Source organism: Natator depressus, chromosome 13 (genome assembly GCF_965152275.1).
Source record: "Natator depressus isolate rNatDep1 chromosome 13, rNatDep2.hap1, whole genome shotgun sequence".
Taxonomy (NCBI): domain Eukaryota; kingdom Metazoa; phylum Chordata; order Testudines; family Cheloniidae; genus Natator; species Natator depressus.
The window spans coordinates 11,171,101-11,186,172 of NC_134246.1; the positions used below are offsets into that span (position 1 = coordinate 11,171,101).

The following is a 15,072-nucleotide window of genomic DNA, read 5'->3' on the forward strand; positions in this document are numbered from 1 at the left end:
TCCTCCCCAGCAGCTGCTGCTTCTTCTCACTCTCCCTCCCAGACCCGCTCCGATCCCCTCAATGCACCTTTCCCGAGAGAAAAAAAAATAGGGGATCTCCGCACCCCTGGCTGGATCACCGGTTAGTTCGGATTAAAAAAAAAAAAATCCACCCCCCGTTTCCCCTACACACACACACAAACAAACACACAACAAATCCAGTTGCAGGTCCACCCCCCCACAAAAAATAATTCTCCTTAGATCCAAGGCACAGGCTCCAGACGGAGAAACCTCCCCAAATCCTGATCACAGAGAATCTAGAAATGTCTCTTCCTTGCCTCTCCCCCCTCTCCAAAGGGCTGAAGCACCCAAAGGGGTCAATCCAACCCCCAGCTCCCTGCTGGATAAGAAGTCCCTTTTCCTCTCTGAGCAGTGTGGGTTTTCCTCTTCTGCTGCCGCCGCTTCTTCCTCCCTAATGGTGGTTTTTCCAGTCCAAGGCCCCCCTTTTTTTTTTCCTTGCTGCTGCTGCTGCTTTTTCACATTAGGTTTCCAGGCTGCTGAATCCTTTGGCTTTTCCAGCAAACAGAGGGAGTGGGGGGCAGGGAGGGGTGGGGGGGAGAGAGAAGTAAAAGCCGGTTTGGTCTCCCCCCCAAGCAAAACTGGCCCCCCACTAGCGGGTTTTCCCCCTAATTTGTTTTTTCTCCTCTCTCTTTTGCATTTCTCTTAGAGAGAGAGGGAGATATTTATTGAGATCTATAGAGAAGGGAGAGAGAGATGGGGTGGGGCAAGCAAGCTCACACACTGAACCATGGGAACTGAACCATTCACATGATACCCAAACGTCAGGAGTTGCTGACTAGAGGCGCCCTCTTCAAACAAACGCCCAGGGAGGCACCAGGTCCCAGAGACGAGCTGTAGGGAGAGGCGAGCGTGCTCGCTCTTATGCGCCCTTTTAAATGCTCCCCATTTGTTCTTCACGTTCAGAAGTTTGCTTATTTAGTGGCTTGGCTACAGCAACAGTGCAAACAAGTAGAACAGCGGAATTTCCCTTGACAGGGCATCCTTGTTTGTGTGACATGCAAAACCAAGGTCCCGAGCACTTGTGTTCAGTAAATCCCACCGCAGTTTTGGTATGTGAGCTTTGCTGTCTGGTCCTAGTAATACTTTTCTACCTCCTAAAAATGCCCCTGCCAGTTTCAGAAAAAATATTTTACTTTTCTTCCTCCATCCTGATTTCTTTATAGTGGTGCAGTGTAAACAGCTACTTCATTTCCCCACTAAACTCACCATATTAGGGGTAGGTTTCAGAGTAGCAGCCCTGTTAGTCTGTATTCACAAGAAGAAAAGGAGGACTTGTGGCACCTTAGAGACTAACAAATTTATTTGAGCATAAGCTTTCGTGAGCTACACCTCACTTCATTGGATGCATTCAGTGCCTGTCCTGCAAACACCACAACATAAGGCTTCCTGCACCCTACAGGCCCACTGAAGTCATTGTAGTCTGATTAGTTTATCCAATTTAGGACTAAATTATCTTAATTTTATTCATTAGTATCATGTTTTAATGTTCTAGGCCTGATGCTGCAAACAATTTGGTACATGCATAACTTGAATGACTTTAAATTTAACAATCTCATGGAAAGACTATTCATGCTTAAAGTTAAGTATGTGCCTAAGTGTTTGCAGGATTGGAGGTTTAACTATTTGATTAAAGTTTAAAAACTTTATTCCATACACATTTTAACTAAGCTGTTCATGGGGAAACAGGTGTCACTTTATAAACAAAATACTTATTAGAGAACATCTTTGTATTTAAATGTACATGTGTGCATGTCATTGGTTGATGAATTTTAAGCCTTTTCTAAACTACATAAGGCCCATCCTGAAAACACTTAAGCATATGACCTTTACTTGATGTAGGTGGTTCTATGTGAGTAAAGTTACTCAACTAGATGTTTGCCACAACAGTCCCATCTACTTTGATCCTGGAAGGAGCTCAGCATGGGCAGAATCATCTCCCTGCAGGCCTGGGACCAGAGGCAGATGTGTAATTTTAAGCATGCAAATAATTCCACAAACTAAATGGGACTACTCAGACGGTTAAAGTAAGATTGCTGGATTAAAGCTTTAGACTACATTGCACTACATCCTGTCCCTTGTGTAAATGCCTTTTGCTAGCTAACCATTTCTGGTTTATTTTTAAAAGATTCAAAAAATAAAAATACCCTACCCAAAGCAGGCAGTAACAAGCATAAACAAGTGAACTGCACTTGCAGTTGAAAAATAAAGGTTAGTGCCTTAGTGTTTCTTCTTGTAAAATACTAGTTCCCCAACATTTAGCAAAAAGGGATTTGTTTCTCTAAGGCTCTCATCCTGTAATCTGCAGGTGGAAGGAGGCTGTGCAGAGCCTCACAGACTTCAGTGGGGCTTCATGGAGGTATAGGTATGTTTATGCAGAGACACTTACAAGGTCAATGCCAAAGAGTTATTTTAAAAAAAAACAAACCTGGCACTGTAGCCTCGATCCTGCAAACACTTGCACATCTATTAACTTTATGTTTTCATGTGGGTGAAGTTAATTCCTGAAGGGTTTGCAGGACCGGGGGCCATTTTTGTAAAAACCCTTAAATTTGTGCTCCCTCTGTTGACTTCCTATCAGCAAAAACTAGTCTCAAAGTTGTGCTAATACTGTTGGTCAGGCTGGTACAGAAGCAAAGATATTTGGCATGATGTTCTGGCATTCCGTAAGCTGAAGTTGTCAAACAAAATGACTGTATTGATATCCACTCCATTCAAAACACCAGAGGAAAAGAAAAGATCAGGGACTGCCTAATGGAAAAGAACAAGATGGGCAGGGAAAAAATATTTTAAGTTTTTAAAAATATTAAAGCACACAATGAAGATATAGATACAATTACCTGATAGGTAAAATATCAGTTTGGGGTAGATGCTAACTAAGATTCTATATTAGTTATCACTGTATTCTCTCTGAGATTAGTGAAAATGTATGTCCCTCATTCCAAGTAAATTTATTTATCCTCCTTTGGAAAATTAAATTCTGCATAAGAAAATTCCAGTGCTCATCATCCAGTTAAAATACTGGCAACCACCTGCAGTAACATAGTTACCTGAATACAGTAAGCATCCAGGAAGTCATCTTGACCTATTAGACCGCACCTATTCTGTTGTCCTTACTTACAGGGACATGGATCTGAAAGCAATCATAGGTCTGGAACAGAATACCCACCCAGCCTAAGGCTTTGGAGATTTTTCATGGCTTTCAGTGATTCTGTTGGTGTCAATCATGAAAGTGACAGGGAATCTGGGCCCTGATCCATAATCCTTTGAAGACAATGGGAAGACTCCTAGCGACTTTACCGGGCATTGGGTCAGGCCCAAAGAAGACCTCAAAGATTTGTCTTGAATCCCCAATGCCCAGAATCAATTGAAGCAGAAGATATATAATTTTCCTGGCTTTTATTAATTATTATTTGAAATGTATTTGGAGTCAATTTATTTTCAAACAAATGCCAGTGATATAATAGGGTATTTGCAGTGGGGTGGGGGCCATAGAAGCCAGAGTAAAATTTACACTGAAAATAAAGTAAAAACTAGGATTGTCAAGAGATTTTAAAAAATTAATTGCGATTAATCGCACTGTCAATAATATAATACCATTTATTTAAATATTTTGGATGGTTTCTACATTTTCAAATATATTGATTTCAGTTACAACACAGAATACAAAGTGTACAGTGCTCACTTTATATTTATTTTTTATTACAAATATTTGCACTGAAAAAACAAAAGAAATAGTATATTTCAATTCACCTAATACAAGTACTGTAGTGCAATCTCTTTATAATGAAAGTTGAATTTACAAATGTATAAAAAATAACTGCATTCAAAAATAAAACAACGTAAAACTTTAGAACCTATAAGTCCTCTCAGTCTTACTTCAGCTAATCACTCAAACAAATAAGTTTGATTACAATTTGCAGGAGATAATGCTGCTCACATCTTGTTTACAATGTCACCTGAAAGTGAGAACAGGTGTTCGCATGGCACTGTTGTAGTCGGCATTGCAAGGTATTTATATGCCAGATGCGCTAAAGATTCATATGTCCCTTCATGCTTCAACCACCATTCCGGAAGACATGCGTCCATGCTGATGATGGGTTCTGCTCGATAATGATCCAAAGCAGAGCGGACTGATGCATGTTCATTTTCATCATCTGAGTCAGATGCCACCAGCAGAAGGTTGATTTTCTTTTTTGGTGGTTTGGGTTCTGTAGTTTCCGCATCCAAGTGTTGCTCTTTTAAGACATCTGAAAGCATTCTCCACACCTCATCACTGTCAGATTTTGGAAGGCACTTCAGATTTTTAAGCCGTGGGTCGAGTGCTGTAGCTATCGAGTGCTGTATCTCCCATTGGTACCTTCTTTGCGTTTAGTCAAATCTGCAATGAAAGTGTTCTTAAAACGAACATGTGTTGAGTCATCATCCGAGACTGCTATAACATGAAATATATGGCAGAATGCAGGTAAAGCAAAACAGGAGACATACAATTCTCCCTCAAGGAGTTCAGTCACAAATTTAATTAAGGTTTCAGAGTAGCAGCCGTGTTAGTCTGTATCCGCAAAAAGAAAACGAGTACTTGTGGCACCTTAGAGCATTTTTTTTAATGAGTATTATCAGCATGAAAGCATGTCCTCTGGAATGGTGGCCAAAGCATGAATGGGCATATGAATGTTTAGCATATCTGGCATGTAAATACCTTGCAACGCCAGCTACAAAAATGCCGTGCGAACGCCTGTTCTCACTTTCAGGTGACATCGTAAATAAGAAGCAGGCAGCAGTATATCCTGTAAATGTAAACAAACTTGTTTGTCTTAGCAATTGGCTGAACAAGAAGTAGGACTGAGTGGACTTGTAGACTCTAAAGTTTTACACTGTTTTGTTTTTGAGTGCAGTTATGTAACAATAAAAAAATCTACATTTGTAAGTTATACTTTCATGATAAAGAGATTGCACTATAGTAGTTGTATGAGGTGAATTGAAAAATACTATTTCTTTTGTTTATAATTTTTACAGTGCAAAAATTTGTAATACAAATAATAATACAAAGTGAGCACTGTACACTTTGTATTCTGTGTTGTAATAGAAATCACTATATTTGAAAATGTAGAAGAACATCCAAAAATATTAGTAAATTTCAATTGGTATTCTATTGTTTAACAGTGCGATTAATCGCAATACATTTTTTTAATCACAGTTAACTCAAAAAAATTAATTGCGTGACTTAACTGCGATTAATCGACAACCCTAGTAAAAACTCATCCGTTACCCATTGTAACAGTTATGAAGAGAATGCAGAATTGTCAATATGTACCACCTTATGAAGAAGGGGAAATCTGCCCTCAGCCTGAAGGCGCTTCTGTATTTTCTTTGTCATTAGTCCCTTCCAGATGCGGGGAGATCTTTAACTGGAGTCTCAAAGTATTTACAAATGTGTACACAAATATGATAGTAATTGGAGGTGGAGACAGAAGAAGGCTAAACAAGCTCTCTGGATGGGAAGTGTGGTAGAACATTCACCAACAAGTGCATCATTGCTGTGAAATTGTTTGCATTTGTATATGATGGAACTGGCCATCAGGAAGTTTAGACTTGAAATTAGATGAAGGTTTCTAACCATCAGAGGAATGAAGTTCTGGAACAGACTTCCAAGGGGAGCAGTGGAGGCAAAAGACATATCTGGCTTCAAGACTAAGCTTGATAAGTTTATGGAGGGGATGGTATGATGGGATTTTGGCATTTAATCGATCTTTGACTATTAGCAGTAAAGATGCCGAATGGCCTATGATGGGATATTAGATGGGGTGTGAGCTGAGTTACTACAGAGAATTCTTTCCTGGGTGTCTGGCTGGTGAGTCTTGCCCACATGCTCAGGGTTTAGCTGATCGCCATATTTAGGGTCAGGAAGGAATTTTCCTCCAGGGAAGATTGGCAGGGGTCCTGGGGTTTTTTCACCTTCCTCTGTAGCATGGGGCCAAGGTGACTTGCTGGAGAATTCTTTGCACCTTGAAGTCTTTAAACCATGATTTGAGGACTTCAATAGCTAAGACATAGGTTAAGGGTTTATTACAGGAGTGGGTGGGTGAGATTCTGTGGCCTACGTTGTGCAGGAGGTCAGACTAGACGATCATAATGGTCCCTTCTGACCTTAAAGTCTATGATCACTATTCTAAAACAAAATGTGAATTACGTGTGTGCTGAAATGACACAATGATCTGTATATCTGGAGCAGCTGCAGGACAAAGGAATTGTGAAGGTCCTCATATACTGTATACCTGTGTCCTTCTGGGTGGAATAAGACCTTGGGCTACGGTGTTGGATAAGAAGGATGTATTCAACTAATTTACAAAACTCCCATTGATTTACAGTGGAATCAAGATTTGGCCCATTGTGTTAAAACTGGTGCTCTCTTTATTAAAAACGGTAAAAAAGGAAGGATCCAAAATTGTGCATTCTGTGATCACATGACACTTGTATTAGGGACTGTTCCTCATTTATCTGAAAAATGTCTTCTTCACCCACTGCAGGCCTAGACATAGGGAGACAAAACCTATTGACCAGAACTGCACTGTTTAAGTTAATGGGAGATCAGGTTCTACACGCATTAATTTGTGAGGCTGGGCAACTTTTAGTTTTTACTGTGTTTCACACTTTCAGCTAAATATTAAAACCTGTTGATATTCCTCCTGGGTCTAAATACAACGATAGGTAAAAGCTCCAGAAGAAATGTTATACTGCAACCCAGTATTATCCTGTTGCAGATTCTTTTTTACAGTCTAAAAGAAACATTCCCAAGGAAACTGATACCTCTGCGTGGGTCTAGATCTATGGATTTTGAGGAAAGGGGCATGGAATTTACCCTGGTGGCAAGACAACAATATTCTGTCAAGGTGGTTTATACCTGAAGTTAAAAATTGCTCCAAAGCAGAGACAGTAGGATCTTTGGAAATCAGTAACATTAAAAGACCACCTTTGTACTTAGGTGATTGTGAGAGGTTTATGTATTGGTAAGTTTCATATAATACTTTTGATTATATTTGATAGATTTGCTGAATTAATAATAATTAATTAACACAATTATACGCAGTGGGTGCCCAAAAAAGTTCCACTGGTCCTGAGCACCTGGCAGGATTGGACCCTTGAGTAGAAATGAGAGTTTTCCTTGGGAGAGGTCCATGGTTACTCAGCACATTGTGCTGCTGCCCCATAGGTTGATGACCCTAATGTTCCAGTGAGTCTCAGAGAATTCCTCCTTGTAAAAATAGGGAGCATCTCTGGAACCAGGTGGCACTTTTTAAGGGCACCTAGTGTATCTCTGAGTGTGTGCACGGACACTCATGTGTTGATTAGAGATGTTTTCTCTCTTCTGCAGGCTAGGTTTTTTTTTTCATTTAGCATAATAAATAAACAAAAGCATAAAAGGCCTATGCTTTTGGGTTAAGACTTCAGAAATGCAGGATCAGACCTATAATTCTCAACATGATTAATTCCCAGTAAACTTGGCCTTCCCGCCAGTCTGATGTGGTGATTAATTAAAGCTACGATTTAGACTCAGATCCACCTTTTATTTACCTTGATTAGTTCTGTCATTGCCCGAACAATTCCTCGGAGGAGGTCTCAAAATGCCACAGAGACCCCAATTGCCTCTTGCAGTGAATCAAGTCTACTGCTTACACTTCTGCTAGATGGAGCCATCTTCCACCAGCCATCATCATGCAAAATCCTTTGGGCTCGAAATTAACAACATCTCAGTGATAAAAAAGTTTCTAAGTCTCCTGCTTGCCCTTTGATATGGTAAACAAGGAACCCTTGAGCAGTGGTTCTCAACCAGGGGTCCGGGGCCCCCTGGGGGGGGCCATGAGCAGGTTTCAGGGGGGGCACCAAGCATTGCCAGCATTAGACTCACTGGGACCCAGGACAGAAAGCTGAAGTCCTGCCACATGGGGCTGAAGCCCAGGGCCCTGAGAGCTGCCACCTGGAGCTGAAGCTGAAGCCTGAGCAATGTAGCTTTGTGGGAGCCCCTGTGGCATGGCCCCCAGGCAATTGCCCTGCTTGTTCTCCCCTAATGCCAGCCCTGGATTTTATATGCAGAAAAACAATTATTGTGGCACAGGTGGGCGGGCCTTGGAGTCTTTATAGCATGTTGGGGGGGGGGGGCCTCAGAAAGAAAAAGGTTGAGACCCCCGCCCTAGAGTAGCCTCACGCCGGTTTAAGGGGAACAAATACCTTTTAGCCAAGCAATAATCTCATAAGGAAAAACAAAGTGAACTGGACATGGAGCTATCAGCCTATGCAAATTTTTGTCCCCTGCAGTCACCAGCAAAAAAAAAACAGTGAACAAGCAGTAACAGGCGAACCAGGTCAAAAATTAAATTATCCTCAATGAAACCCAGGTAGATCAAGAAACTATCATCAAGTAGGACGACAGAAGGTCCTATCAAATAGGAAACGATCAGGGTGTAATAAAATGTGCAATGTCACTAATAAACAAGGAGGTGTGCCATCAATAGTTTCTCAAAAGAACAAACTGAAAACACTTTATGAACACACCAAAACAAACAGAGCTAATAGGAAAGGTTTCCCTCTCCGGTAGAATAGAAGAATGTTCCCTACAAAAATTCTCAGCTTAAAGTTTAAAAAAAAAATCCCCAAACCTACTTATCGAATCGGCCACAATGTTGTTGGTTTTTTGAAGTCCTACCTTCCTCCTTCTAAACTTCTCTTTAACTAAATGAAAACAGACTTTAAGGAATTCGGGATTATGATAATAAAGACACAAACTTAGAGCCTTTCATCTTCTACCTTCACCCATCTTCTCTTTTTTATTATTTATTTGTTTCCCAACCATTCTGGCATTCAGCATTGAACTTTGTAAAAAGTTTCTTATGAAATTGCAGCACAAGTACATCCTAGTGCTCCAGGCAGCACATGTGACATGTTGCTTTCAAAGGGTGGGATCTGAGAGGCAGATTATGAGTCTGAGTTACAATTTCATTACCAGTTTGTTCTTTAGGCAGTGCACGGTTTAGCCCTAAATAATATTATTATTAATTACTGACTGCGCATTCTCATTTTATGGAATGTAACAGGAAGGGGTATAAGAGGATTTCTAAATAGATCTTGGTACATTGTCACAGGTTCTAATGTGCTGTAAACCATCTGCCACTTTTTACATTTTTAATTCAAACTGCATTCAAACTATCACACGCAAAATAGATTTTATCATTGCACATATGTTTGAGTGTGGCAAAGCTATAGTACTTTCAATACCAACCGCCATTATTAAAGGTCACCTGCAAAGGAAACAGAATTGAGTTTTTGCTGTTTTTCTTACCACAGAAAGCCTGAAAGGGTTATCTAAAAAAATATTTTTTTCTTGCCTTGTTATTTTTACATTAAAAACTAAGGCCCCTATCTTAAAGCTGTATTCATACAGCACACAAATGCAGTTCTAGAGCTTAAGTTCTTATCTACGCTGACTTTTTTCCTGGAAGACTCTACAGATAACTGGAGATTTGATAGGACTATGATTTCAGAGGTGCCATGCAATGAAACCATTAAGTCAATGGAGAGGCATTGCAGTCTAGTGGACAAAGCATGGAATTGGTATTCAAGATACCTGGAATCTAGACCTAGCTCTGCCTCTGATCTGCTGTGCAACCTTGGGCAAATCACTTGGCCTCTCTTTCCCCTTCCATCCTTTGTCAGTTTGGCCTCCTCAGATTGTAAGCACTTCAGGGCAGGGACCATTTCTTATGACTATGTACAGTACCCAGGAAAATGAAGCCTCCATCTCAGTTGAGATCTTTAGGCACTACTGTAATATAAATAAATAAAATAAATAATTATTACAGTGGGAAGTGATCTTTAGTAGACTGTAAAACTGTTTTGTTTTTTATTAATACCTATTTAACTCAAACTTTTGGGAGAACGATGGCTTTGTTAAAGTTTTAACGCTCTTGTATTTCAGTGGCGGTCTCAGAAAACTCCCAGTTCTCATCTGAGCTCCCAACATTTCCATACATTTTATATACTTAAGGTAACAAAGAAGCAAACTTTCCTTTTTGGAAATATACACACACACACACACACACACTTTTCAGGCCTTCTTTATCCACCATCAAGAAGCAAACAGGGCAGAAACCCAATGGCTTGTTCTTTTACAGGTCACCTGTTTGCTTCATGCTCTTTGGTATTGTAATGCGGAATTTGTTTTTCCATTGCTCCATGCATGCTCTCTCGTCTGAGTAATAGCCTATCCACTTCTGGAGCAATCAGCTTGTTACAGCTTAGGCTACACCACGTAAACATTGAGCAAGTTTCATAGCTGAGAGCCCAGTCCTGGCAGGTGCTGAGCATATTCAGCCTGCATGGCCTTCAATGGGAGTGGAAGATGCTCAGTATCTTATAGCATTCGGCCCTTAGTTACTAAGCCTCCTGCTTGCTCCACATAAATGAATGAGTAATACTGTATGTGTACATCACCCTCTCCTCTTCAGTCTGTGGGGTCACTGTATTTGTGCTAGTAAAGAGCTGTTGGTAGAAATTCACCCCTCCCTGCACTAACGCTGAGAAATCAGGATTTGTGTAGGGAATGCTGCAAAAGTGAGGACTCAGATGGAATTCACACCCCACCGCCCCCACAGGCGGTAAGGCTGCAGAAAAGCCTTCAGTGTGTCCTTTGCATGGTTTTGGAATAACTAGATTCAAGAAAGTGCAGGTGCAGAATGGGGCTCCTGGCAGACTCCTTCTCCCTAATAACTCTTCTGCTGCAGTCTACTTGAAACAGCGTTGAGTCCCCTCTAGCACAGCGTTTTCCAAACTGTGTTCCGCGGAACACCGGTGTTCCGCACGATGTGAATAGGTGTTCCGTGAAAGAATCGTAATGAAAAAAAAGGGTCTTACACTTTATTTTTGTACTACTTTATACGCGCTTTCCAGTTAGAAATTGTTAGTTCAAGTTATTTTACATTTGTATTTTTGCTTTGTTTTATAAAATAAAATATATTTGAGCATAAATAATGCAATTTTTTATTTGAAAACCAAACGACTACAAAATAATATTATAAGTGTTCCGTAAATATATACCAGGTGTTCCGTGGCCAAAAAAGTTTGGGAAACGCTGCTCTAGCATATAGGGGAGGGACAGTCCCATGCTCCATGCAGGGTTCTCTCACTTAGCTGCATTTCATTTACATAGCCACACATTTATCCTGCAATATTTTAGCTTGGGATTGGTGTGAGTATTACTGAGGAAGACACTAACTCCATGCAAATGACTGGTCAGGCAGGCGTCTCCCAAGGATGTCTTCCAGAGGAAAATTTCAGCAGCCACATTATTTGTTTTGTTTAAAATGATTTCGGTCTTGATAGTGTCTCTGTAGCAAAGCGGCACACGTGCTAAGCATGCACAGCACTGCCTATTGTGAGATACACAGAAAGGGATAGATTTAATTGATTTTGTTATTTGAAATATCTTGTAGCTGCAGGGAGAATCCTAGCCAGCAAGCTGAAATACAACCAAGCTTTTAGAGGACATTTTGGGGCCTAACGTTCCTGCATTGCCTTTTTAGGATTCAGCCTTAACTTTGTATTTCTAGGCCCCTGCCCTGTTTGGCCTAACTCATGCATGGGCATGTGTGTTATTACTACTAGAGCTGGGCGAATGCCACACAATATTTTCCATGAATATACACTTGAATGAAAAGCGTGTTCACTTTCCCTGAATATTCTAGTGAGCGCGTTTATAGACAGTCTCCTCAAAGAGAGACTTTCTCCTTTAATATTGTCTCTGATCCTTTGGTCATGTGCCCAGGCTGAGAAAGTCCAGCCTCTTCCCCCCAGGCAGGGATTCTGCAGAGAGTTCATCATCATTTTTGTGAGTGGGTTGTTGGGAGATGGTCAAAGCTGATGTTCCTAGATTGCTCTGTGTCAGCTCCTGAGGCAGTCATTCAGTCAAGCCTCTGCTACAAAATAGATGCTGTAATGCACAATGGGAGTTGCAATGCAAGATGAAGGTCACCCTCCAAAATGAAAGTTACAGTAAAAATGTCGTTCACAAAACAATGGTGCTCACAACATGGCACTAACATCCCCCAGTGTCACAATCACAGTGCATCCAGGAAGACAAGATTACAGAGAGAAAAGGTAGGAAGGGCTGCCTATCTGGTGGACACTGACCAAACCAGGACTCACAGGAGAGGTGAGATCAGACTATAAGGGATGTGTTGAGGACTGGGTTATTTTTCAAAGATCTGTAGCTCTCTAGTGCTGTTTAAGAGTAAAGTGACTATTATTGCTAAGCCTTGCTGTCCTGCCACGTTGTCCCTGAAGGAGTTAATTAAGACGTTCAGAGTGCCAACAACATTCATGCATTTTTTTAAAGAAAAGTGTATTGCTGCAGAAGTTGAACGTGCTGATATCCACAGTTATACAGGGAGGCGTCCTATTTGCCATGGGTTAGCAGATTTTTCAATCTCTGCTCAGGTACACATGCAGCTGTCATGTATTCTATACATATGTGAACGACTGACATCTTTCTAGATGAAGTACAGCATATTGTGGTTTTAGCTCAAGGTTGTTATTTGTCTTTGTTTCTTGGAATGTTAGGTGTAGTACATTTGCTAAAGCCCCATGCACTTCCAACTTGTTTAGAGACTGTTTAATCCAGTGGTTCTCAACAAAGGGAAGGCGAAACTTTGGGGGTACACAGAGGTCTTCCAGGGGGTACATCAACTCATCTAGAGGTTTGCCTAGTTTTACAACAGGGTACATAAAAAGCAGTAGCAAAGTCAGTACAAACTAAAATTTTATATAGACAATTACTTGGTTATATGGCTCTATATACTATACACTGAAATGTAAGTACAATATTTATATTCCAATTGATTTATTTTATAATTATATGGTCAAAATGATAATGTAAGCAATTTTTCAGTAACAGTGTGCTGTGACACTTTTGTATTTTTAGGTCTGATTTTGTAAGCAAGTAGTTTTTAAGTGAGGTGAAACTTGGGGGTATGCAAGACAAATAGGACTCCTGAAAGGGGTACAATAGTCTGGAAACATTGAGAGCCACTGATCTGGTCTAATCAACTGATCTGTTCCCTGTCTTGTATTCCTTGCCTTGATCTACACTTGCTACAGTAGATGTATTGAAGCGTGATGGCTGTAATTTAGCGTATAATTTTTTGGTTGGGGAGGGGGGGGAAGGCTACACTGAGTGAATGAATATACATTCTGCCAGCACAGCTATGATCCTAAAATAGAATTAAATTATTATGCTGCTCCTACACTCTACACCCTTTACCCATTCTAAAACAAATCTTTTGCTCTAATCCTTTTTAGATTAACTACTGAACTATATGAGGAAATATGGGGCAAATGGGAAGATCTGATACAGAATCCCCCCTATAACTTTTACAAAAACAATATATACCTACTGTCATTCATAACCTATAATACCTCAACTCTTCTGTATTCCTTTACCATTGGCATTTGTTACATCTCTTAATATGTACGTAAGAAAATAAGGATCCACCTGGCTGCGGGAGCGCTGGTTTTCTAGTTAAATTCATCAGGGCCAACAGGAGAGTAAAGCAAGAACACAGACTTAGCAAAGGACTTCCTAACCACAAACATTTTACTCTTAAAAAAGCACAGTAGAATTATGGAAAACAAACTCCTGAATTCAACCTACCTCCCGCAGTCTGATCTCACCCTGTCTGTGAGTCCTGGTTCTGGCCAGCATCTTTAGGCAAGGGAGAGTCTCTCCTGTCTTCACTCTCTCCAGGAAGTTCTGCTTACAAGTGGTGACAGAATACATAGCCCCTTCCTTAGAAACCTCATCTAACCTTTCTTTTAAAGCCATCTCCCTCCCATTCTGTCCAGGAATTCTCCGCTCCAGCCCTATGTCTCCTCGCCCCTGCTTCTGTGTCTTTTGTCTCAAGGAACTGGATTAGTCATTGAGAGCCATTCCAAGTCAATGGCCCTGCTAGTAGAGAACTCATTGTTCCAGTAGGGAAGAATCATTCAATGAAATGAGAGAGCTAGCAAGGGCCTTTATTAGCCCTCTTTGAGGTGACCCACACCTTATCACCAATACACAGTCTCTAGAATAGACTGACTATTAGGATTAGATTGGTCTAATTATTAGATTGGTCTAACTATTAGATTAGATCTAACCAGGATTAGACTGGTTTTCAACACAGACTGGATATCTTAGTCTAACATGGACATTGCAACACACAGTGAGGCTGCAGTAAAGGTTACAATCACAAAATGGCATTCACAAAGCAAAACGGAATCTGCAATTGAATACAGACATATCTCCAAAATGGTCACCAGATCAACTATTATATTGATCTTTAATAAAAACGTTTTAGTCACTAAAATACATTTTGTTCTTTTTTATACCGATTTGTACAAATATTTCTATGGATTCATCTTTGGCTACAAAAAAAAAAATCTATTTTTTCAAACTACATTCCAGTGTAGGAACATTTCACTTTACCTGCTTTACTTTAATGCTATCATGAAAGGAACCTCTTTGAAGTTTTCTTATTAGAAAAGCTTTAAAAATTAAGCAATCTGAATTATTTTTCTATGAACCATATTATCTTCTTAAGCAGTAAAAAGTTAACTTCAACTCAAATCATTTTATTGGAAAAATTTATAAAGAGAGTAGACCAGATTCACATATTGCTGCCCTATATTCTCTCTAAACGTAACATCTAAATTCTTAGAATTTTTCATGTTAAAGTTTACAGCCAATTGAGTTTGGCTTTTATATCAGAAAGTTTGTCATGTCAATGTCATTCTCTAGCTGTAACAAACCCATTAATGAATATGATCCCCAAGAAAACGTACATTTCAGCACCAAATCCAAGTTCAACCATGGTACTTCAAAACACAATCACATTTGACTCATTGTGTAAGAAAATTGTATCTTGAAGATGCTGTATGTTCAAAACCAAAAAGACCAGCATAGGTTCAATTCACACATTGTTCTCAATA

General features: G+C 40.1%; 1 protein-coding gene across 1 annotated transcript in view; it reads right to left on the reverse strand.

The window, feature by feature from the left end:
• GNAS (GNAS complex locus) overlaps positions 1-15,072 on the reverse strand; it is a 250,563-nt gene that overhangs the window by 146,744 nt on the left and 88,747 nt on the right. The window lies entirely within an intron of this gene.